At 39.1% G+C, this 23,641-nt stretch overlaps 1 protein-coding gene across 2 annotated transcripts in view; it reads left to right on the forward strand.

The window, feature by feature from the left end:
- The window catches only part of COL4A3 (collagen type IV alpha 3 chain), a 126,963-nt gene that overhangs the window by 706 nt on the left and 102,616 nt on the right, over positions 1 to 23,641 (forward strand). The window lies entirely within an intron of this gene.

Genomic DNA, 23,641 nt, shown 5'->3' on the forward strand with positions numbered 1-23,641 from the left:
TAGGTAGATAGATAGATAGATAGATAGGGACCGAGGTCTGAGATAATGGCTAGGGATGAGAACACCGGCTCCAGAGAAACAATATGTCATACTGGTGAGTCAGAGCAGGCAGCATGGCCTGGCAGAAAGCATAGAGTGCTAGGGGACTCCCAGCCCTGACATTTCCTAGATGTCACCTCACACTGAACTCTGACCTCTCTGGGGCTTGGTTCCCCCTTGTCAAAATTCACACTCCAGTGTTCTGTCGCTATTGTTGAGAAATCTTACCACTGAAAACTTATTAGCACCTTAGAAATAAAACTCATGTTAGGATAAATTAAGCAATCTGTCACTTTGCTTTTGATCTATAATCTGAGAGATCCCAGATTAATTTAAATGCACTCCATATTTTCTATTCTTTGCAAAGATAAATTAGGTGTCCTCCAAACTATTATAACTTCTAGTTGGCTTGATTTGAATTCGTGAGAGTCAAATTTAACTTGTCAGATGCATCTGTGATTTATACACTTAAAAAGTTAGTTTGGGTGATAGTGCAGTGAAAGTTTCATTTCCAAAGATGAGCAGTTTTACAATTTCATGATTGAGATTGTGATTAGAAGTTAATAGTCACATAAATATGTGTTACTACCATAGGTAATTTACATACTGTTTCTTTTAAATTAAGACATGAAAGATGAAGCTAAAATCCTCTTTGAGCATCTTTATACCTCTTCCCCTCCCCATCGAAACAAAAGTCATCCACTCACCATTTCATGTTTCTTTCTGGGCATTTTCTATGCATTTGGGTAGACATAAATAGACCTACAAACAACATGTGATTTTGTTGCTATTTTTTAACATAATCGGTACCATAATATACATATCCTTTTGCAACCTACAGCTCTGTCCATGTTATATGTGATATACATTCATCTCTTTTTTTTTTTCCTTTGCATGATTTTCCACAGTATGCGAATATGCTAAAGTCCATTGAACCATCCTCATGTCAATTTACACTTAGGTTATTGAGTATTTTCCATTTTAAGGAATTTTATAATCCATGTAATCTCTTCGTGTAGCTGGTTCTAACAGAAATGCACTTTGCATAGACTAGGAATGCCCAACCCAATACTTCCGGGCATGGCATTTTTTTTTTTAAAGATTTTATTTATTTATTTGACAGACAGAGATCACAAGTAGACAGAGAGGCAAACAGAGAGAGAGAGAGGAGGAAGCAGGCTCCCTGCCGAGCAGAGAGCCCAATGTGGGACTCGATCCCAGGACGCTGAGATCATGACCTGAGCTGAAGGCAGAGGCTTAACCCACTCAGCCACCCAGGCGCCCCAGGCATGGCATATTAAACTCATCCAAGTTACTATAGATTGTCTACTATCTTTAATCCAGGAGCAAATAAATACAACAAGCAAAAACCTAAAGAAAGTGTATGTTGTGGGAAGGCATGGGGCAGAGGTCCTGAGCAGGGTTTGCACATCCTTCTAGACTCTAAAGAAGAGGAGAGGTGGGGGGGGGAGGGGGCGGGGAAACGAGGGGTATATAAAGATCAGCCTGGAAACATGATGCTCTGTGATCATACAACCTCTAATTATGCCAATTTTTAATTATATTGTCATAGTCCCTTATTAGTTTTTACATGTAACATTATTTGTCTTGAGTTTGGTCAAATCTTAATGACTTCTTGCTGATAATACAGTTAATCCATTTGTATTCTTTTTATCATTGCTTGAAGCAAGTTTTGTTAAAATTGATAAGAATGATTGTGGTGAAAAAATAATGATACTGTTATGCTGAAAATAAATAAATAAAAAAAGAAGAAAAAAATTGATAAGAATGATCATTTTCTTTGCAACTGCTGAATTATATAAGAAAGTGTCATTAGAAACCTTGAAGTGTGTGTAGAGAAAAAGAATAATAAGTCAACCAGTCACTGGTCTAGGGGATGCCAGGATGGCTCTCTCCATAGGATAACTGTGGCATTAGGCAGGGGACTTGATGTCTCTGAGCCTCAAGACGGTCTCTCTGTAAAATGTGGGGGAATTAATTGAAAGTTCCAGAGGGACCAGCTGGTGAGATACTTACTCAACCCATGGGGTATGGGCCAGACTGTTGACATTCTAGAATTCAGGCTCAGTAATGCCAGAATCCCTGCCTTCTTCAGGAGAGAAGGGGGGTGGGTGAGGAGTGGGGGGGTCCAATTTCCATAAGAAATCTCTCAAACTCCAGATGTTAGCAAATAAGTTGAATTTTGGCAAAACACACAGTGTCTGGGTTGTTTTTTGGTTTTTGTGTTTTTGTAAAGGGCTGAACAAACAACGGGCCAAGTAATGTGCGTGTGCAGGCTACAGTTAGCCTCTGGGCGAGCATATCTGTCTTCTTGGGACTGCACTAGTTAAGAATACATTTTGCTCTCAATTTCTGCAGTTGTACCTCAGCAGTTTCTCAAATCAGGGAGGTAGTAGTGGCGTTGACTCCACCTTCTGAGTTCAGACAAGGTGGAACTGTCCACCCACATAATTTGTTCTCAAGTGCCCTGTGTGAAATCCACTGTGGCTTCAGACCTAGCAGCTCAGGGTTTCCTCAGGTTCGTCGCTGTTCCTGGGCCCAGCCCGTCAACCGGAAAACTGGGAGGCACATTGCTGTTGCTTCAGGACATAGATTTGGGAGATGGGCTAGAGAGTGCTCCTCCTCTGATAGCTGCCAAAGGTGAGGTTCATGGTCTGAGGTATGCTTTTACTGCCTTTTTTTCCCTTAAAATTCCAGACAGAGCAGAAACGCAGCAAGCAACTCCCAGGGGCTGAATAACAGTTACGTTTTAGGGAGGATGCTTTCTCGACTGATTTCATTCTTAAATTTTAAAAAATAAGTTGAATTGGGAAACATCCCAAAGAGACAAAAAGTAATGTAACAGTAACGTTAAGTAACATAAAAGTAACGTCTTTCCCTTTAGGGAAAACAACAGATGAATAAAAAAGTCATACACACATTCTTTGCCCCCTCTTCTGTGTATGGTTTTATATTTCCACACTGTGTGTGTATGCGTATGTGTGTGTTAGTCATCACGAAGAATAAATATTACTGTTTTGTTGTCCTTCAAATGCAATAAATAGTTTCACATTAATAGGTACCTTTTGGCTCTTGTTTGTGTCAATCCATATTACGGTTTTGGATTTCATCCATGTTGATACATATAGATGTGATTCATGCATATACATAGGATGTGATAGCTGCTACAAGTATCCAGTTATATAAATAAAGCACAGTTTATTTTTTCGTCCCCCCTAACCACAGGAAGTTTGTTTCCATGGTCTTGTTTCAGGAAGTTGGAATGTAACATCTTTGTATAGGTACCATTGTGACAACTAGATTTTGAAAGCCTACCCAGAATGCACCTGTTTCCCTACATCCTCAGCAAAATTTGGTGTGTTTAGATGTTCATGGGCATAAAATAGGTTCCCGTTTTGACTACTGAGTTTGTGGATCTGTTCTTGTTTTAATTGGCAGTTTAGATTACCTCCGGGTGAATTGCATGGCAGCTCTTTTCCTATTGATCTCTTGTGGTCTTGCCCTTTCCGTTGCTAATAATTAGGAGTTTTCTTATGTATTTGGATGCCAAACTTTTGCCATTTAAACATATAGCAAAGATTCCATTCCATTCTCTGGTTTATCTTTCCATCTGGTTACTGGTGTCTTAACATATAAATTTCTTTTTTCACTATACTCTCAAACTTATTCATTTTTTTCTGGACATTTTGTGTTTTGTGTCTTGTTGAAGTAATCCTTTTCCTCCCTGAGATTATGAAAATGTTCTCTTACCTTAAAAAAAAAAAAGAATGTTTCACAATTTAACTCTTTTGCATTTGGGACTCTTAATCCTGGAATTATTTTTCTACTTAAGTGATATGATTTTATCTTTTTCCATATAGATAACAAATTGTCTCAACATTATTTATTAAACAGTACATTCTTTCCCTTACTGTTTTGCAGTGTAGTATCTGCAAGCTTGTGTACCAATCACTCATTCATAAATGGATCTATTTGTATTCATTTATGGGCCCTTTTATTTAAGGCTTTCACTTCTCATTATTTTTTAGAGCTTTCTGTTTCTTTAATTTCTCAATATTTGATATTTTCAGTACTATTGTAAATGGTATTTTTTTCCCAAGACTTAATAACATTACTCTCAAAGATATAGCAAACTGGGTGAATTCTGTATTTTGACCTTAATTAAGCAACTTTAAATAGTTCAAATGTATTTAAGACTAAAACCTTCCCCCCAAATACTGCTTTAACTATATCACACACATTTTTTAAAACGAATTTATTTATTATTTGACAGAGAGAGAGAGAGATCACAAGTACACAGAGAGGCAGGCAGAGAGAGAGGGGGAAGCAGGCTCCCTGCTGAGCAGAGAGCCCGATGTGGGGCTCCATCCCAGGACCCTGAGATCATGACCTGAGCTGAAGGCAGAAGGTTTAACCCACTGAGCCACCCAGGCACCCTTATCACACATATTTTAATAAGCACTCTTTTAGCATAATTACATTCAGTTTCCTTTCTAATTGATTTCTTCATCTTATGGGTTATTTACATACTTATTTCTTAATTTCCAAATGTAGATTTTCTAGTTAATCTTTTTTAATGAAATTATGATAGAGATGATATTTTGTCTTCAAAGATATATGTATATGTATATATATGGTCAAGATTTTTTAATCATGTTATTATCTGTGCCCGTGTATTTCTTATGTATCCTACTGGTTACATGGTTATTTAATTTGATAGTCTATAGTTTTCATCAGATCTTCAAAATTCTCAGACATTCCCTTTTTATACTTCTCCTTCCCCACTGTCTCTATTCCTGAAATTCTTAGGATGCATCCTGGACCTTCTTGTCTTCTCCTCCAGTTCTCCTAACTTCTTATAATAGAGACCCTTCATATGTTATTTGGATCCTCTGGGCCCCATCGTCCTCCTGGGCTTTGGGCACTGACTTACCCCAGCTGCCAACCTGGCCACAGACTTTGCACTTGGAACAGTCTATGGTTCCTCTAGACTCTACTCATGGCTCCCTGTTGTCCTTTAGATATAGGGTATTAACCCCTGTGGGACAAATCTTGGATGTGTGGGCAATGGGAGCTATTGCACAAATTCTCTTCTCCTCACAGAAGAACTATGGTTAGAAGTGCAGAGCTTCACCCAGACTCTCCATGAGACCAATCATCAGCTGGACTTGAGACCACAGGGTAGCACATCCAACTTCTGTCCCAGGCACTCCTTCTCCTATGTCACACCCTGTGAAGCCATCTCATGTCTTTCTTCCAATTTTTAATTCTCTCTTCTGCTGTTTGTAAGTTTCAGTAGATTTTTCAGTCTATTGTAATTTCCAGTAATGAAAAAGAATTCTGGATGGAACCACTCGACGTGGTTTATAGTCCCAGATTTATTTATTACCAGCTTTTACATTTTTGCCTCAATTTCTTGACCTTAAAATGGAAGTAAGAAACTGACCTCAGGTTTGTTTTTTGGTTTGTTTTTTTTTTTTTTGACCTCAGGTTTTAATGAGGATTCAGTGATTTAATACATATAACACATATTCTTTTACCATGCCTGTCACATAGTAATCATTCAATAAAGTTAATTATAATTATTTTTATTCATTAAATTTTAATTTCAGTGACTATTCCAGAAGTCCTTTTTGGAGTCCAAGTTTGGGTTTGGTTTGGTTTTGTCTTTTTTTTTTTTTTTCTTTTGTAGATTTCCCCTTTATCTAATGCCTTTAATCACTTTACTTATACTCTATTCCCAACCCCTTTCTGATTGTTTTTTCTATGATTTCAAGGTCGGGTCTGTCCTGTGTCTTCTGTCTTTTATCACCCATGGGGAGACCATGTGAATGAGAAGTTTGGGAAAAATAAAAGCCTCCTCTGTCATCACTCAGCCTGCCCCACCCCCTCCATTTCACCTCATTGCTCACGGATTGGAGCTGTTCTGCCCTGGGAGGGGAAAAAAAGAACAAAGTAGTTCTGTGACTCCCAGAGAATTTTTTCCCATTAGAATAGACTTACGTCCTAACGGTTTGGGAGGATGGAGGGCACCAAACATGTTTCCTTTTGTCTTCTCAGGGCCACCCTCCTCCAGGCCCTCCCACTGCCAATTTCCTCCAAACATTCTGACTTCCATTAGATGAGGTGGGGGTCAAGGTCAACAACAGCAAAACCACCAACTTTCTCTCTCAGCCTCCTCTCCCTCTCTGAGGCGGGCTTTCCTCCTTGAACGTTTCTCTGGGCTTACAGTAGTTAGTTTGCTTTCAGACATGATCCTTGGAAAAACTGAATTAAATAAAGTCTGTCTTTGCATTTCCCTTAGAACATTTGCCCTATTATGGAGAGCACAGCCGCAACTGTCTAGTGTTAACTGTGAGTAAGGATAATTCTGTGAAATACTGCAGTTGATGGAAACCCTCAAACCTGTCAGTGTCTGATTCCGACAACAGGGCTGTCTGGTTTGCAAATGCCCTGTGGTCCTTCATCCGTGTGCGTCTGACCATGCTCATGCTGTGGCCTTCAGCCAAAAAGCTTCCACCCTCCACAGAGCAAAAGATTTTCCAAGATCAGTGAGAACACGTGGTGCCCAGAGCATTTTTGTTTTACCAAGTTTACATCTGGCCCCCGCCTAGACTTTTTAATCATAACAGACTTTCACTGTAACTTATTTATTTCACCTCTGTTTTCAGTTTCAGAAAGTAAGGAAACTGAGATCATATCAACTTCTTAACAGAATAGACATTTTCCCTCTCAGCCCTCCCACTAGGGCCTTGACCAGTTATTTAATCCATCCGAGATGTCTTCATCTCTAAAAATCAGATAAGAAAGCCTCTCACTCTTTGTTCTATGTTTATCTCACAAGGTATCTCACTGGCTCTTGTCTTCTGGAAGCACCCATGTCAGTCTTTTCAGCCTTCTTGGGATTCCTAGTGCAACTGCCAGCTGAGGCTGTTGGCTTCAGATATATTTTCTAGCCAAGGCTGAATGAAAGTACATCGGCTCTACTATTTTACACAGTACATGCCCTCAAAAGTTGAGATAAATGAACATCAGTGTCCACATCATGCAATTGAAAATTGTGAGCCATACCAATGAGCCACATATTTAAGTTTCTCAGTAGTCACATTAAAAAAATAAAAAGAAACGGGTAAATTAACTTGAATATATTTCACTTATCCCAGTGCATCCATAATTTTATAATGTCAACATGTAATCACTAGTAAAAACACTAATAAATACTGTGCAATATTTTTTTTCATATTAAGTTTTTAAAATCTGGTATCTATTTTGTCTTTCCAGAACATCTTAATTCAGAGTATCTATGTTTCAAGTGTCTATAGCCACAGGTGACTAGCATCTTCGATAGCGCAGACCCACATACACGGTGTCCGGATACGAGTGGGAGATACAGCCCATAAGGTCATATCTCTGAACAGAACACATTTTGTTTGCTGATTTGCCGTAGGAAATAAACATACTGTCAAAATGACAAACTTAAATTAAAGACAATAAGTCAGCATGGACTGTGCCTAAATGTCTGTGCAACTCTTTCTCCAGAAAGCTTAGATATTGACCTTGACTACAGTGCTTAAAGCTGCACAAACTACTTTGTACACTTTTAATTAGATTGCCCCATTATCAAAATATAAGTAAGTTGTACACCTGAAGAGTGGAAAGAAAATCATAAACCAGTAAACATTTGCAAAAGGAAAGGAGAAAAGGAGAAATATACTGGAAACTGACTTGCCTTTCATCTGAAACTATAAACTAAGTTATCACTACAGTCTAGCCAGGCAAGGAGTTTAGTGTTCCTTTAAACAAGTTACTTGCAAAAGAATCTCTGCTTTTCTTATCTCTAAATGATGGTACCTTATCTATTGCAGAAAAAGTACTCACCAGGACCCACAGTTTTTATGGTCTAGTTACAATTATTTTGTTGTTATTATTAAAATCAGGAAGGAGATAATAGGACAGAAATATAGGCATGTGGACTGGGTATTGGAGATTCACTGATAAACAGTCTGCACCCCTGGCCATTCGGAGCTGGGTTTCCAGGGGAGCGGGGCGTGGCAGAGGGGAGAGAGCAGCTCAGTAAATGAATATATAGATTGGGGTACCTGCTGGGAGAGAATAATGTGGTGATGGATAAGGACAACATTTACCTTAGCTAGAGGTCGTTGGGGAAAACCTGTCTGAGGAACTGGCTCGCAGCCTTACATGGAGGCTGAGGAATGTGGAAAGCACTAAGGAATGTGACTCAGGCCCAGGCCTCTCCAGAGGGGAGAGAGGGGAGATGCTTCTGATGTTACCGCTCCTGGGTTGTCAAAGAATAAAACCAAGACCAACAGAAGTTTTAGAAAAAAAAAAGAAAGAAAGAAAGAAAAGAAAATGTTGCATTTGTTTACTCACCATGAGGGAATACATATTCTGGGTATTTTGCTAAAGGTGGGTTGGAGATGGGATGCCCCAGAGGGAGACAGGCTCATGGTGGTTGCACTGATTAAGGAGGGGAAACTGCTCCCTGGGTAACCTGAAATAAGTCCACAAGATCTTATGTGGATGACCACCCTATCATTTTAATGTTCGCACTTAACAGATTAATATTTTAACGACAAAGAGACAAGGTAGTGTACTTATGCTATTCAAAAGACAGTTGTTGCATTAGCAATGGATGAGTGATGAATTCACACTGTAACTTGGTAATGGGCCCACGTGTAAAGTGATGTGATGAAAATGTTCTTCCTTCATCCTTGTGGGCGTGTCTGTCATCCTCTCCTCAACCTCACTGGGACAGGTTTGAATTTGTTAGATGTGGCTGTGAGGCCTAGGGCCTTGTCCCAGCTGAGAAGGTCCTGGGCTCGAGAGGGCTCCAAGCTGGGGAAGAATGAAACCCAGCGAAGGCCATGCCAGAAGAAGGTGAAGAGCTCCTCACTCAGAGGATCTATAGCACCAGCTTCCCCTCCTGGAGGGTGCTGGTTAGCAAGGCAGAAGGTCCTGTGGATCCCTTCTCCAAACCCACTCTGACTGAAATCTGCATACTGACCAGGTCCCCAGGAGATTCCATTCCTGGATATGTTATTGTCTGAGAACTGTGCCAGCCTTGGTAGGGACTGTAAAGTTCTCCTAAGGTGTAGAGGGATGGCACTGCATTTCAAAAGAATGGCGACATAATCTCTGTTTTAAAGACTTGTATGACTGACACATGGAGAAGGCTGACTGTTCTCCTTGGGAACCCAGCCTAGGTAAAGGAGAGGTTATAGAGCGGGAAGCAAGTCTTGGTGGTGCTTTTTTTTTTTTTTGGATTTCATTGGCTTGGCAGTCAGAGAGAAATGGAGGAGAACAACAGAGAAGTTGTTCAATCTGTCCCTGTTAATTGATTCAGTGCAATTAACTTGATAATGATATATACAATGAGAGGAGGGTTAAAAATCCAGTCTGATGCCTTGTACATACAGTATCAAGTTGTCAAAAAATATTTCCACACATCATTGTAGGTAGTATATATGTGCATTGCATATGCACATATAAATAACGCATTTAAGGAGTATTTCGTAGTCTCATATTTTGGTATTATTGCAATGAGTTCATTGTTTTTTTAAAAAGTGTAATCCTAACTGTATAAAGATTTTTTATTTTTCTGACAGTTTTGGGGAAAGTTAGGAATTTTCCATTTTTAATCTTTAAGATTGATGTTTGTTAATTAGATAGTATCTCCAACTTCGCTTCTTAGAGAAGTGATCCCAATGTTTAAAAAGGAGTTCAAGTGTATTTAGAAACCTTGGGAGATTTGTCATTATGTAGACAAAACAGTCAGGTCACTGGATTTTTTTCCCACCAGGATATTTTGTTGTTACATGAACTTCTCAAGGAAAAAGTTCTACAAGGGGGACATCAAGAAATCTGCAGTATTTTCTCTTGAATCAAATGTCAAAGTATGTCTGCAGAGGCCCAAAACAACAAGGTTAATATTCATCTTCCTTGTTTAACTAGATGATAGGATAATTTTATTCTGTTTATTTATGTATGATATCAGGAATGCTGAAGTGTTCATTCACATGCTAGCTTTAAAAAAAGTTTCCTGTGTTGTGCAAAATCTGGAAAATACTTAAACCTACCAAAAGAAATTAAAAAATAGAAATGATCCATAATCATATTACCTATAGATGATCACTATTCTCTATTCTCTATGGGATTATTTCTTTTTTACTCTACTCTTTTCACCTAACAATGGACTGGAAAAAAATTTCTGAGTTGTTAATTATTACAAGTATATCTCTAAAAGTCTACAGAACACTTCATTGTCGGTTGGTACTATAACTTATTTAGGTAATACCCTTCTGTTGAATTTGGGGGGTATTTCCCATTGTTTAGAAGTAAGGTTATAATGGAACTCCTTGAAGACTAACATGTAGCAAAATCATATTTGAAGTAATTGTGTATGTAGATGCTTTCTTACCAAATGTCTGGTTTTGTGCATTTCTGAATAAGATGGCAAAGTAGTATCATTCCTGATTAACTGGTAAGAGTCTGAACCAAGAGAACTCATCAGATTTGTAGAGAAAGTAGGTTTAGAATTGGGAGTTCTGGTTATTTGGGCTTTTAGTAGGACTCTTTCTTACCCAAACTTCCCAGATGATCAAAAAGGAGTATCGGATATCACTTTATTCACTATTTAAATAATTAAGCACTATTTGAAATAATATTGGTTTTAAAAATGTTTTGGTTTTTCAGAAAGAATGATTTCTGAAACTGTAACACCATTACAATCAACACATCAATGCAATACTTTACCAAAGTATTGAAAAAGTCTAGAAGAAGTCTGCAGTCTAGAAAAAGTTTAACCCAGTTCCATCTTGCTTCCCCTACTGATCCCCTGGAAGACAGGTGTTCTACCTTATGCCTCTTTATTATTTCAGCTGTTGGCATAACAGCTCTTGGCATGACCACTAGTAGTCCTCAGTGAAGGTTTATGGATTTGGACCAACATTTTATTTTAAACACTAAATCTAAAAAGGCAATAAAGAATTAGTAGATTCTCGAATCCTTTGGCACAAGAATAAAAGCAAAACATTATTCTTCAGGTGAAATGTTGAATGTTTCACCCACTAATTCAGCTAGATGCTGGGGAAAAGGTGGGAAAAACCAACATGGTCCCTCCCGCCCTCATGGAGAATGGCCCCAAATGAAGGCTTTAGATAAATACACAGACACTAACAATAAAATCAGATATGCTATAATAGGCCAGATATTGAAAAGCAAAATTTGGGTGGAGTTGAGAAGGAATAAAAATTGGTTAAATGTCCAGAACAGTGAACCTGTGGGCTTTATTGTGTAATGACAATAAATCATGTAACAAGTAGAGCCAGAAAGTAGTAAGATTTCAGTGGCTTGAAAAACGCAGCTTATCTTCAAAATAAGGAACTTAAAAATGTTGAAATGAGTACAGATGTAGCATGTAGAGTTACTGGCAGTCGGTCCTTCTACCTCCACTGCTTCCAGCCTCCACCCCTGGCGGAGCCCTCATCAGCATTCAGTTAGTCGAGCTCCAGAGTTTACACACATGGGTGGGATTCTCCTTATTTTGCCATGTTAGAAAAAAGCAATCCATAATCCCTTCCAAAAAGGGGAAAAAACAAAAACAAAAGCAAAACTAAGAACAGTAGTATATCTGAAATCTCGTGAGATCAAGATCCTATGGATTAGAAGCCAGACGGCATGCCCAAGAAAGGGCCAACACTCTTTAATGCCCGCATCCTCTGGAGAGGTCCACCAAGAGGTGGACTGATTGAGCGCTGCATGTGCCCGTGGCGTCATGGAATATTCTGAGCTCCTACGCACTGTGACTGCTCAGGCCTTTCAGAGATAGAACATTCAGAGCCCACGTGACCCAAACGAGCAGTATCCCCAGACCCCAGGAAAGCAGTCATGGAGACAAGGACATCTGAGACACCTCACCATCCGAGAGTCACTGTTGAGACAGTTGAGGCAAGTCTCTTGAATTCCCCTCAACCATAAAATGTGGCAGATAAAACCAGTCCCCCCCCCATCTCCATAAATCATTTAACCAAACACATTTGGCATTCTACAAATACCAAGCAGTATTGAGACAGGAATGAGTTTCAATATCAGAAAAGCAATAGTCCAAATGTTTCTTATACACATTTAATTCTCCTGTTATTTTGTGACTCAGTATCAACTTCCTGGAATGTATTAAGGAGTTTCTTATTTTCAAAAATACTATTCAGTGCATTCTTTGCTGCTGGTATTTTCTAATAACATTATTTGGAAGCATCAGCAGAAATGGCATCCTCCCTGAGCACTGTCCCCATTAAAAAATGAACAGTGTGTTTACCTTGCACCACCCCATGTAAATACTGTTGCTAAAACTCATCCAGTGATTTCATCACTTTCGTGGTGACTTTCCAAACACCTCGCCTAAAATACCTGTTAATTACAGAGATAATGCTGGGGAACATTTAAATTTGGTCCCTTCTTGTCTTTTTCAAATACAGGCTTTTTGGCACAGATTTAGAAGAGATGCAACCAGTTTTGGCACACAGTTTGTCCTTCAGCTCCCATTAATGTGTCATGGGCAGCCAAGGGTTGAAAGTGTAAATTCACCAGCTGCACATTCCCTGAACACCTTAAGTACAGTGCACTATGCTAAACTCTTGAAATATCCTCTAAACAGGATGGCTCCTTGGGAAGTTTGATAATGAAGACGCTGGAACTAATTATCAGACTAAACAAAATATTTTTTCTATGTTGATCTTTTTTTCCTAACAATAAAAGTAATCTGTGCCTATTTGTGAACATTCACTATATATGGACGAGTATGTATTTAAAAAGCACTCCTAGTCAAAGAACCCGAGGGTAGCCAGTGTTAATCTTTTGTTATATTTGTAATAAAAATGAGATCATATAGTATAAGGTATATTTGTATCCTGCTTTTTTTACATTATATTATTATTTTTTCATATCATTAAACATCTTCTACAAATAATTCCATATTATTCCATCATGTTTATATACTGATTAGGTTTATTTAACCTAAATTTTTGATATTATAAACAAAGCTATGATGAATTCTTGCCCATGTACCTTTATAAAAGATTTTTATAGTAAAATTATTAACTAGATCAACTGGTATAAATTTTTTCTTTTTTTATACCACAAATTCTACTTGTCAAATGATAAGCATAGTTTTAATACTGGTAAGTAGGAAAATAAAAAACAAAATCAGGCCAAATGCTATCATGTAAATATAACTAGAGATAATATTTTGATATATACTCTATTGTCTTTTTTTTTTTTTTTTTACTTAATCCAAAATATTGTTTGGTGTATGACCTGAGCCAAGGATCTAAATTTTTAAAATTTCCCAAACTAGTTAATTTCCCCAACATTAGTTTTATAATAATTTACCTGTTCCCCTATTACTTCTACTGATCTCAGCTCCACTCAAGAATGAATCAAAACAACATCTTGGGAACGCCTGGGTGGCTCAGTTGGTTAAGCAGCTGCCTTCGGCTCAGGTCATGATCCCAGCGTCCTGGGATCGAGTCCCACATCGGGCTCCTTGCTCAGTGGGGAGCCTGCTTCTCCCTCTGCCTCTGCCTGCCATTCTGTCTGCCTGTGCTTGCTCTCTCCCCCTCTCTCTCTCTCTGATAAATAAATAAGATCTTTAAAAAAAAAAACAAAACATCTTGAATAGAGCCACGATTTTTTTGGAACACGGAGCTGATGATGAGATGCATGACTAATGGCCACACACACACACACACACACACACACACAATATATATATATATATATGGTTTACCAGTTATTTAAATCATTACAGACCTAGAGTCAGTGTAGCATTAGACAGATTAAAGACTCTCGCCTCAGTCAGTTTACCATTTCTCAGTGCTCCCTCATCCCTTACTCTTAGCTCTGCATCTGGAAAGGCGTGGCTCAAAGACCCCCACTAGTCATTACCATATGACACCCCATTACTATATGACCCCATTAGATCATTCCAGTCATTTGGAGAAAATAAACCATTTCCAATCAACAAGCCTAAGAGCATTTTTTTTCCTCTCCCAGCATCATTCCATCTACCTCATCTCCTCTTGCTTCTCTCATCCATTTTTATGACTTACAAGCAGATGACATTCGGACCTAGAATCTCTTACTCCTTTTCTAGTTTTCAATTTTGGTTTTAGTTTAGTTTTCAATTTCTAGTTTTCAATCCCAACATTAATGGGAGCTGAGGGGCACCGTGTGCCAAAACTGGTTACATCTCTTCTAAATCCATGCCAAAAAGCCTGTATTTGAAAAAGATAAGAAAGGACCAAATTATGACTATTAAATGTTTCCCCGCATTATCTCTACTTTTTCCATTTGGCTTAAACCAGGCATCAAAATCAAATTGATTTCCTATGTCAAGTTGAGCAGTAACTTAATAAGCATTATTGTACAATCTCAATAGATTGTGTAGTGGCTACGTTATTATCTCAGAAGCAAATATGGTTGCAGAAAAAATAATTGAAATGAAGAAAAGACCTTAAGACCCACAGAGGGGGTAAAGGAGGAAAATGTTGGAAATTTTGACCATACCTATCGCAACAAAACACTACATGGACCCCTCTTGAACCTCATCACACATACTACTCATGAGCCCTTTATTTAATCAGGTTAGCATGAATGCAATGCATTTAACATTCTCTGATATAAAAACAGAAGACTAATACCAAGTACTCTCAACATCCACCACTAGCATACTGTAAATGATTTACTTGGGAATCTATTTTCGTACAGTTCACCTTCAGAAAGGAGCTGTCAGAAAAACTTCACAAGAACCAGACTTGTTTTCACATATGAGACTGCTGTCCTTTCTCGTTTGGATAAATCACTCACTTGGGCTAGAGTGGGCTCTTTGTTGTTGTTGTTATAAGTTTTTCTTGGCCTAGAGTTTTCCTGTTTATTCATTATGAGGAAGAGCAGTGCTTTGTGTTTCTGACATTGGAGGGGTAGTTCCTAATTCTACAGGCACGTTGAAGATGATGGTGTTCATCAAAACCACCACAGTGAGCCACGGCCCAGCGGTGGTTTCCAGTGGTCTGTATCTGGGGCCTTCTGGAGAAAAACAATTGAACAAAGTCACACATTAAATAAAATCAAGGGATTCTTATTTCCAATTATATTTTCTCCCTGAACTCTTAAATCCTTCATTTTTCACCATTTTTACTAGGAGAACCCTTTCCCTTGTGCACAATTTTTTTTTTCACAAACTTATTTAAGAAGATAGTTAGAAAGTCAGTCCTTATATAACTCACTCCACCAAGAACTAACTAGCTGCATATCCGTGGCTAATTTTGCTGAGCTTTGTTTTTATTTATAAGAAGGGAATAATAATATAGCCTATAAGTTCGTATATATGGTAATGATTAAATATGATAATGTATATAAATGCTTAGCACCGTGCCTGACATGTTAGGAGCTCAGTTATGTATTGCTGGCGATGAGAGGTGATATTTGGCAATAGTCAATCAAAGCAACATCTGGGTTTTTACCTATTAGAACCCTGCAGTCGAAAGTCTTTCATTTTCAGTCTTTTATGGCACACTTGGGAGATCAGTTGGGCTATTCCTTTTTTAAAATGGGATTCCAATGGTATCACAAAGTAGTTGTCTTAATTGTTTATATCAGCTTGCCAACAGGAATAAACATAAATTAAATTAGAATTGTTCCTTGTGGCATTGTACTCACTGACATTGGATTTTTGAAATATCTGACTTTTGAACATACTTGAAGTCATTTTTGCATAAATAGATTCCCAAGGGTTCTGCATTTCCAAAGGAAGTAGAGTGGTTCTATTTCTCTGCTTGCTTGCTTGCTTGCTTGCTTGCTTTGCCACTTTTAAAAGATTTGGAAGTACATATATAAACAGCTTGAATTGTTCTGCCTAAAATAAGCATTTGGGGCCAGAGAGCCCGGGATAACAGTGACCAGCATAAGAACAGGGTGAATCTGGGGAATTTCTGAGAAACTGACAACCCAGGAACATCTGAATGTTCCAAGCAGACACCAGAGAAAAGGAGTGTGTGGGAGTAAGGGAAATACAAATCAGAAGGCTCACTGGAATTCATTTGACTTCAGACTTTAGGTCAGGCCAGGTAGAAGATTGACTCAAACTTGGTGGTTATCAGAACTGGCTAGAAGGACCTAAACAGAGAGGAGACAGTGAGTCCAAGGTCAGTAGGCAGGCACAAGGAAACCAGGTGACCCCAGAAAACAGAATGCAGTAGACATCTGCTTTATCCCCCCCTGATCTGTCCCCTGTCCCTCTCTGATGGTAGCATGTTGATTTTACTTTAGGGAACTATCATCCCTTCGTTGCCAAGGGCGTGGGCACATGATTTAAGCTGAGCCAGTAAGTGCCCTCCCCCAGGAATTTGGATCCTCAACTGAAAATGCAAGGAGCTTATTTATCCTGACAGCAGTGCCCTGAAAAACTTTCCGTTAGTTTTTGTACCTTGATCCTCATAACAGCCCTGAGGCTGGTCTTTTCTGATGCCTGTTTATTTAACTTTTCTTCAACTTCTGTGTGCTGCCCCATGTCATTCCAACAAATTCCTCTTTTATCATTGAGTTAGCCTAAATAATTTCTGTTGCTTGCCACCAAAGAACCCTGGCAAGGATTCAGGAATCCAGACACCAGTCTGGCCGGCAGAACTGGTGGGTCAGCAACCTTCTCTCCTGGCCAAGAAGCCTCTTATATTAACATGTGAGGAGAAAGTTCCCTTCAGGAGCAACAGATTGAGGCCAGCAAGTGCACACGGGTGAACTCTTGCTAGGAAACTGATCTGGCAGTTACCCAAGATGGACTAGGGGAATGTGAGAACTGAGTTACTGGTTAATCATTGCTCATCACCAAATTATGAGGCACTTTCTGTTTTGAATGTCTCTAGTAAGAGTGCCAGACCAGGTAAAAATCAAGATTGACTCAATCAATGTGTAGAAGAAATGGTAACTGTTGAACTATTATGTCTTCCCAGAAGATGTAACTTGGAATTATTGCTTGACTTAGACCTTCATTAAGGTAACCTCACTCATCAGCTTGGTTTCAGCCCTCTCTCTGCCTTGCTCATCCAGGCCCCTCAAGAAGTTATGGTCCTTGCCTTTTCTACCAAGAAGGATCCGGTCAAACTTTTTGCTACCCTCCACCTTTAGGGATTCATTTCTAAGTCTCCTGTCATGAAATTCGTCTTTCACTTTGTGAGGTCTGTCTTTTCTTTTCCAGAAATATTTGTGTTCGTTTTTTAGCTGCTTTAAATAATGTAACTTGAACATGTTTCAAGTTCATACACAGAAACATACTAACCAGATAAAGCATTTTAAGTATGTAAAAAAGTCTAATCCTGTTCTTTTCATTCTGCACATTTTGGAAAAATTCTCTGTAAACTGGTGTACACATTCTTGACCCTTACTCTGCATAGCTGCCTCACTGAACTTTTGACAGTAGGTTGAAATTGTTTTTTAGAAGTGGATTTGGTCAAATTATAAAAAATTAAGAGCTCTGGCCAAGTGCAAGGTTTGGTTGATCATTGATTAAATGAAGAACAGGTAGCTTAAGGTGATTTGCCACAGGGCTCTCAGGGATCACCCCAGGTAGTTAGTACATGGTGCTGTTAGTCAGTATACAAAGATCACATAAAATCTCATAAGGACTGGTTGACATTTAGCTGTCTGAGAGAAGGCCAGTCCTACAAGTCATCTTTGCTCTTGTATACACGGCAAATCAGTCATTCCTACTGGAGGAGCTATATAAATATAAGTTTAAGATACTGTGTTCATCTTCAAATGTGGAAGGAATAGATTTCATTTTATGTATCATACAGTACACCAGTTTCCCTCTTTTATACATAAATGGCCCTTTTGAGACCAGAGGGTAAGGGCCTACTCTACGCATCATTATGGTCCCCACAGAAAAGGAACACTATTCCATCATTTGACAAGAAAGAAGTAAAAAGAGAAGTTAAATTCAGAAGGAAAGCCTTAGACTAATTCTTAAACTTTAGTCTTGAAAAAAAGTCCTTTGTGGAACTTATTTTAGAATGTAGATTTCCTGACAAAATACTCATGGTGTGGCCTGGGAATCTTCTCTCATCATATCTCAGATGATTCTGGGACAAGAGACCCTTCAAACTCTCTTGTAGAAATACTGCCTCAGACTGATGGGAGAGAGGGAATGCCTGCCTCTCTCTGGGCCTCATCCTCCGGAGCCTGGAATCCCAGACCAGTCACTGAAAGAGTTCCCACAGTTGAACAAGTCAGCCTCTCCTACAGAGGGTCTGCTCCACATTGGCCAGGGAGGACTCTAGCAAAATTGGAGAGTGGTCCATACAAGGAAAATCACTGTGACTGGTTTTGTGTTAGTTATTCCTTTGGTAATGATTTTTGGAGGAGGGAGAAGGGAATATTTGATATGACTTCTACTATATGTTCAGGCCTCTATTATATCTCCATCATTCTGTTATTGTTATAACTGACTGACATCAGGCATATTACATAGAAATAAGTCAAACAATGTTGGCTGTTTTGATAGTGATGTTGGTTGATGATGATTGTCCATCAGTGATGACTATGATGACAACCATGGTCTCTGCTGCCCAACTAGGAATTAAGGGGAGGATGTGGTATCAACCCCTCTGCCCCAAGCTAGTTTTTTATGTTGGTATCAGTGCTTCTAGTCTCATAGTGAGAGACATTTCAAGGGGAATTTGACTTTGATTGACCCCAAAACAAAGCTACAAAGTCAAGCTACTTCTTCTTGCAAGGAGATTCTTCCTCTCTACCAATGTAGGATGATCTTGAGTTGGGTTTTATTAAGCGAGCAAGCAGGCGCCCCTGTTTGTAGATTTTAATATGATTGGTATGCCATGGGAGGAGTGTAGACCATGCATTTTTGAGAGATATTTTATAAGATAAATGTCCTTGTTTCAGGACACAAGGGAGAATATGAGAGGTTCTCCTCCTAATTCTTTTTCATATGTCAGCTTTGAGAATCTTTTTAATATTTATCTTATAGATTCACTTTGCCACATATTTATGTTAATTATTTCGTAAATATATATGCATCTATGTAACACATTGTGTAACGATTATACTTGTGAAGGTTGAAGAAAAATACAATTACTTTAGTTGGAAACAAAAACTAGTGTTTCAGGTAGAAGCTGAGTGCTTACAACATGACAGGTACTGAGCTTGATGCTAGGCACTACCATCTATTGAATTCTCTGAGCCCTATATTAAATAAAACATTAAAAAATACAAAAACAAACAAACAAACAAAACCTAGTGTTTCGTTGTCAGTGTAATTCACTATATAAAACAGATGCATTTTAGAAAAGGCTCCAGGCAAATGTATATTCAAAAATCCAACTGTATTGTTAAATTAACTTATATCTTCAAAGAAGTTTTGAACCCATCAAGAAATAACTAAGAATCAGCCCCATATTTAGTATTCACTGTATCTTTAACACACTTGGCAGAAAACTTAAATAATACATTAATACAAGCAATGCAGAGTCAAAATGTAGAGAAAATGAAAATTTAGTTCTTGATTATATCATACATTTAGATGCTTGTCAATAGGACAGAAAACTCCACCTGGAACAACTAGTTAGAAACTACTTGGAACAACTCTTCTCATCGAAGGTCTTCTACTTATTTCCATTTCCCAGAAATTTTCAGGACACATAGCCAAACTGCAGGTGACTGGCAATGCATTGCATTTCTTCTGTCCTGTAATCCAGGTGCCATAATGTCTTTAAAAGTTCAGAACACCTTCCTCAGCATAACAGAATAATTCCCCATCTTTTTCATGAATCAAGGATCCCAGCAACCATTCAGATACTGAGTTTCCAAGATGCCAAATGGGTTCTTCTGCCAACTGAGAAAATGGGAGGAAGGATGGGAGGAAGGCTGGGTGGATGTTGGTGGTCACACCACTCTAACTGGGATGAGATCGGTGAATCTGGCAGGGCTTTTGCACAAATGGGCTTTGAACGGTGTGGCCATGCCCAAGAGAAAGTATGACAGCAAGGAATTGTTGTGTACGAACCACTTGAACCCACAGGCTGTTTTGGATATCTCTATCTGGAGGAGTCTTTTTGATGCGGAACAGAGATTCTTCTGATATCTCAAGAAACAAGTTTTTGGTAGGTATACACACCCACCAAAGAAGAGAAATTGGAATCTAAGTCTTGAGGCAGGTCTCATGGATAATGGAAGTTACTGTAGGAATATGCATGTTTATTGACCCAGTTATCTCATTGTTCCTTCAACAGCAGGAATTATAATAACTCAGTAGAAGTTTCTGATTCTGTCACTTCTGCCCCAGCTAACCAACGAGCTCATGCCCTAACTCGTGTGTGTCCTATCTCATGTCTTCTGCTCATTCACTTCTTTTACCAGATTGACTCCCTTCTGCCTTCTCTCTGTTGGTCTGGGCATCCACTCCAACTACCAAGCACCTAATTCCCCACTTGAGAGAGAATTTTCCTGGTCCAGCTAATCATACCATCTTCGCCTGTATATAGCTTTTGGGTCAGGACATGGCACAGGACAACAGACTCATCTACTTGACTCACTCAGCTGTGCCCAAGGATTCAGTCCATGACAGACTCTCAGAAAACAATCCCTATCATCTTGCTTTTATGTGGTCTTCATGAGAACAGTGTCCCCAAATTACTTCTTTTTGAAAACTAAAGTAAATATTTAATAAAGCCAGATACTCTCTGATTGTTCTGCTCTAATAGAAAAATATTTTAAGCCCAAGTCTAACAACTTTTCTTTATGGGAATCCTGGCTTCTTTCTCACTGAATTGAGAAGGGACTTTATTTTTCTTAAATCACTTTCAGTATTAACATGGGAATCTTTTCAGTTATAAAGTGATAACTCTTTGGATATTGTACCCTTTCTCTAGGAGATTTTCAGTCTGATTCTGTTCATAAGCAGATATTTAACACTGAAAAAGGGATCCCAAATAGCCTTTTCAAAGCTCAGTGATCCATTGTGAGACATTGGCTTAACACAAAATACTTTTACATAACCCAAGCCACCAAGAGGGATATCCGGTCGGCTATTTTTAAAGCCCTCTCCCCCACACCATCTCACGTAACAGAGTTACAGCAGTTTGCTTAGAAAATTGGCACAGGTTCTGCAATTCATGAAATGAAAACCCAAATGAAATGTTTTTAACTTCTTTAGAACTGGAACCACTTTCACTTAGTGTGCTGCAATGCCAAAAAAATAATTTTTGGGATTAGACACACGTATGTGTATGCACAATATAGTGTTTTGCATTGCCATGTTATGTATTATGTATGTATTATGTATTGGGTTTACCATATAAATAATCTTCTAATTAATTCATTCAACAAGTATTTATAGAACTCTTATTTTGTGCCAGACACTGTGTTATGCTGGGGGCCTGAGAGTGAGGAAGGCGATCCTGACCGCACAGAGCTTCTAGGTTAGTAAGAGCTGGGCAGTAGGCCTGTGGGGTGATGATAGACAACCGTTGCCACAGGGCACACAGAGAAGCACCAAGAAGGTTTCCCTAAGAAAGTGATATCCGTGCTGAGACCTGAAAGATGAGGAAAAGCCAACCAAGATGGCTCTCCCAAGGATGAGAGAGAAGAATCTTCCAGTAGAGAGAACAGTCCATGCTGGACTGGGACTTCCTACGTGAGGGCTAGAGAGAGGGCCAACATGCCTGGATGTGGAGAGATAGGGGAGGAAGGAGAAAGAAGATTGGAGAGATGTAGGACTCCATCATACTGGATCATGATTAAGGAGTTTGAACTTGATCCCAAGAGTAATGGAAAGCACCGGGAAGTTTTTGAACAGGACAGAGGTATGATCAGATTTATACTTTAGAAACAGCACTGTGGTTGCGGTGTGGGGAATGGACTGGAGGCAAGGAGAAACTGAGGCATGCTGTGATTCAGGTGCAAGATGGAGGTGGTCTGAAAGAGGATAAGAGTCAAGAAGGCAGAAGGAAGCAAGCAGATCTGTGAGGTTGTTTAGGTCTAATTGATGTGATAGTAGATGGATGGCTCTCTGTCTACCCAAAGTCAGCATCAAAGCCTTGGCCTCAACTGAGGACTTGTGCTACATCCATCTTATAAATTAGTCTCTGCAAAGCGCTTGTCTGTTTTACTATATTCGTATGCATTCCTTTTGTCAAGTAAGAATGAAATAACCCAGATTTTCAATTAGCAGCCCTGTAATTGTAAGCAACCTAAAACCCTATACAAAATGGCAAAAACATGGGGTGCCTGGATGGCTCAGCTGTTAAATGTCTGCCTTGGGCTCAGGTCATGATCCCAGGGTCCTGGGATTGAGCCCCACATTGGGCTCCCTCCTCAGCGGGAAGCCTGCTTCTCCCTCTCTCGCTCCCCCTGCTTGTATTCTCTCTCTTGCTGTCTCTTTCTCTGTCAAATAAATAAATAAAATCTTTAAAAAATAATGGCAAAAACAGGGACACCTACCTGGATCTGTCAGTGAACCATGTGACCCTTGATTTCAGGGTCATGAGTTTGAGCCTAAAATTGGATGTAGAGATTACTAAAATAAAAACAACAGACACAAAGAAAAACAGTCTATGTTTTTTAAAAAATTGGCATAATGTACCCCTGAAGCAAATAATACATTATAAGTTAAAAAAAAAAAAAAAACAATAAAAAATGGCCTAAACAATAAAAAGTATATTTTTTTGTTTCTGTAACTTAAAAATCCACTGTCCAGGAGGGTTTTAGGTGAGGCTGGATCCACTGGTTCAATGAAACCTTTTGGTCTATCACCAAAGACCTGGTTTCTTTTGTTCCTGCTTGTTGTGTGATCTCTGGTTCATCCTAAGGTTGCCTTCTGCCATGACCTCCACAATATGCTTCCATGTTTGTGTCATGTCTACCGTGAAGAGAAACCATCTCCACCAGTTATTCCTTCTCCAGACAGCAAGTTTCATTTCCCAGAAATACTTAGGGAACTTCTTTGGAGTCCCGTGCTCTGGAGCCTTCACAGCGGCTAGAGAGAGAGAGGTGCTCCAACTGATAGGAAGAAGAATGTCAAGAAGAGGGGAAAGAAACCAAGTACCCCTACACTCAGTAAATCTCTCTTCGCATCTTCACTGAAGTTCACAGTTGTAAATGAGTTGAGATATTCACCAAACACGGATACTTTGAAATAAATTTTAATCTTTTAGTGCCAGGTGCGTGCAGGTCCCCATAAAGCTAGGAGCATGCTCAAGAGAGGGGACCTCCTCCCTCCCTGGGACCTGGCCCACTCGCACCATGACCGTTTACTTTCTCTGCTGGTTCTGCAGACACACGTTGAATCTCCTCTTTTGCAGATACTGATACTCTTTGAACTTGGACATAAAGTGATGCTCCTCATAGCAGTCTGTATCCATTCCTGAATAACTAAAATAGAAATACTGCTGCAGTCTAAAGCAAACACATAAATCAATACATGTATTTTGTGTATTATCTAGGAACATACATCATTTTATTACTTTGGAATTAGATATGTAACAGATGAGGGACT

Source organism: Mustela erminea, chromosome 8 (genome assembly GCF_009829155.1).
Source record: "Mustela erminea isolate mMusErm1 chromosome 8, mMusErm1.Pri, whole genome shotgun sequence".
NCBI lineage: Eukaryota > Metazoa > Chordata > Mammalia > Carnivora > Mustelidae > Mustela > Mustela erminea.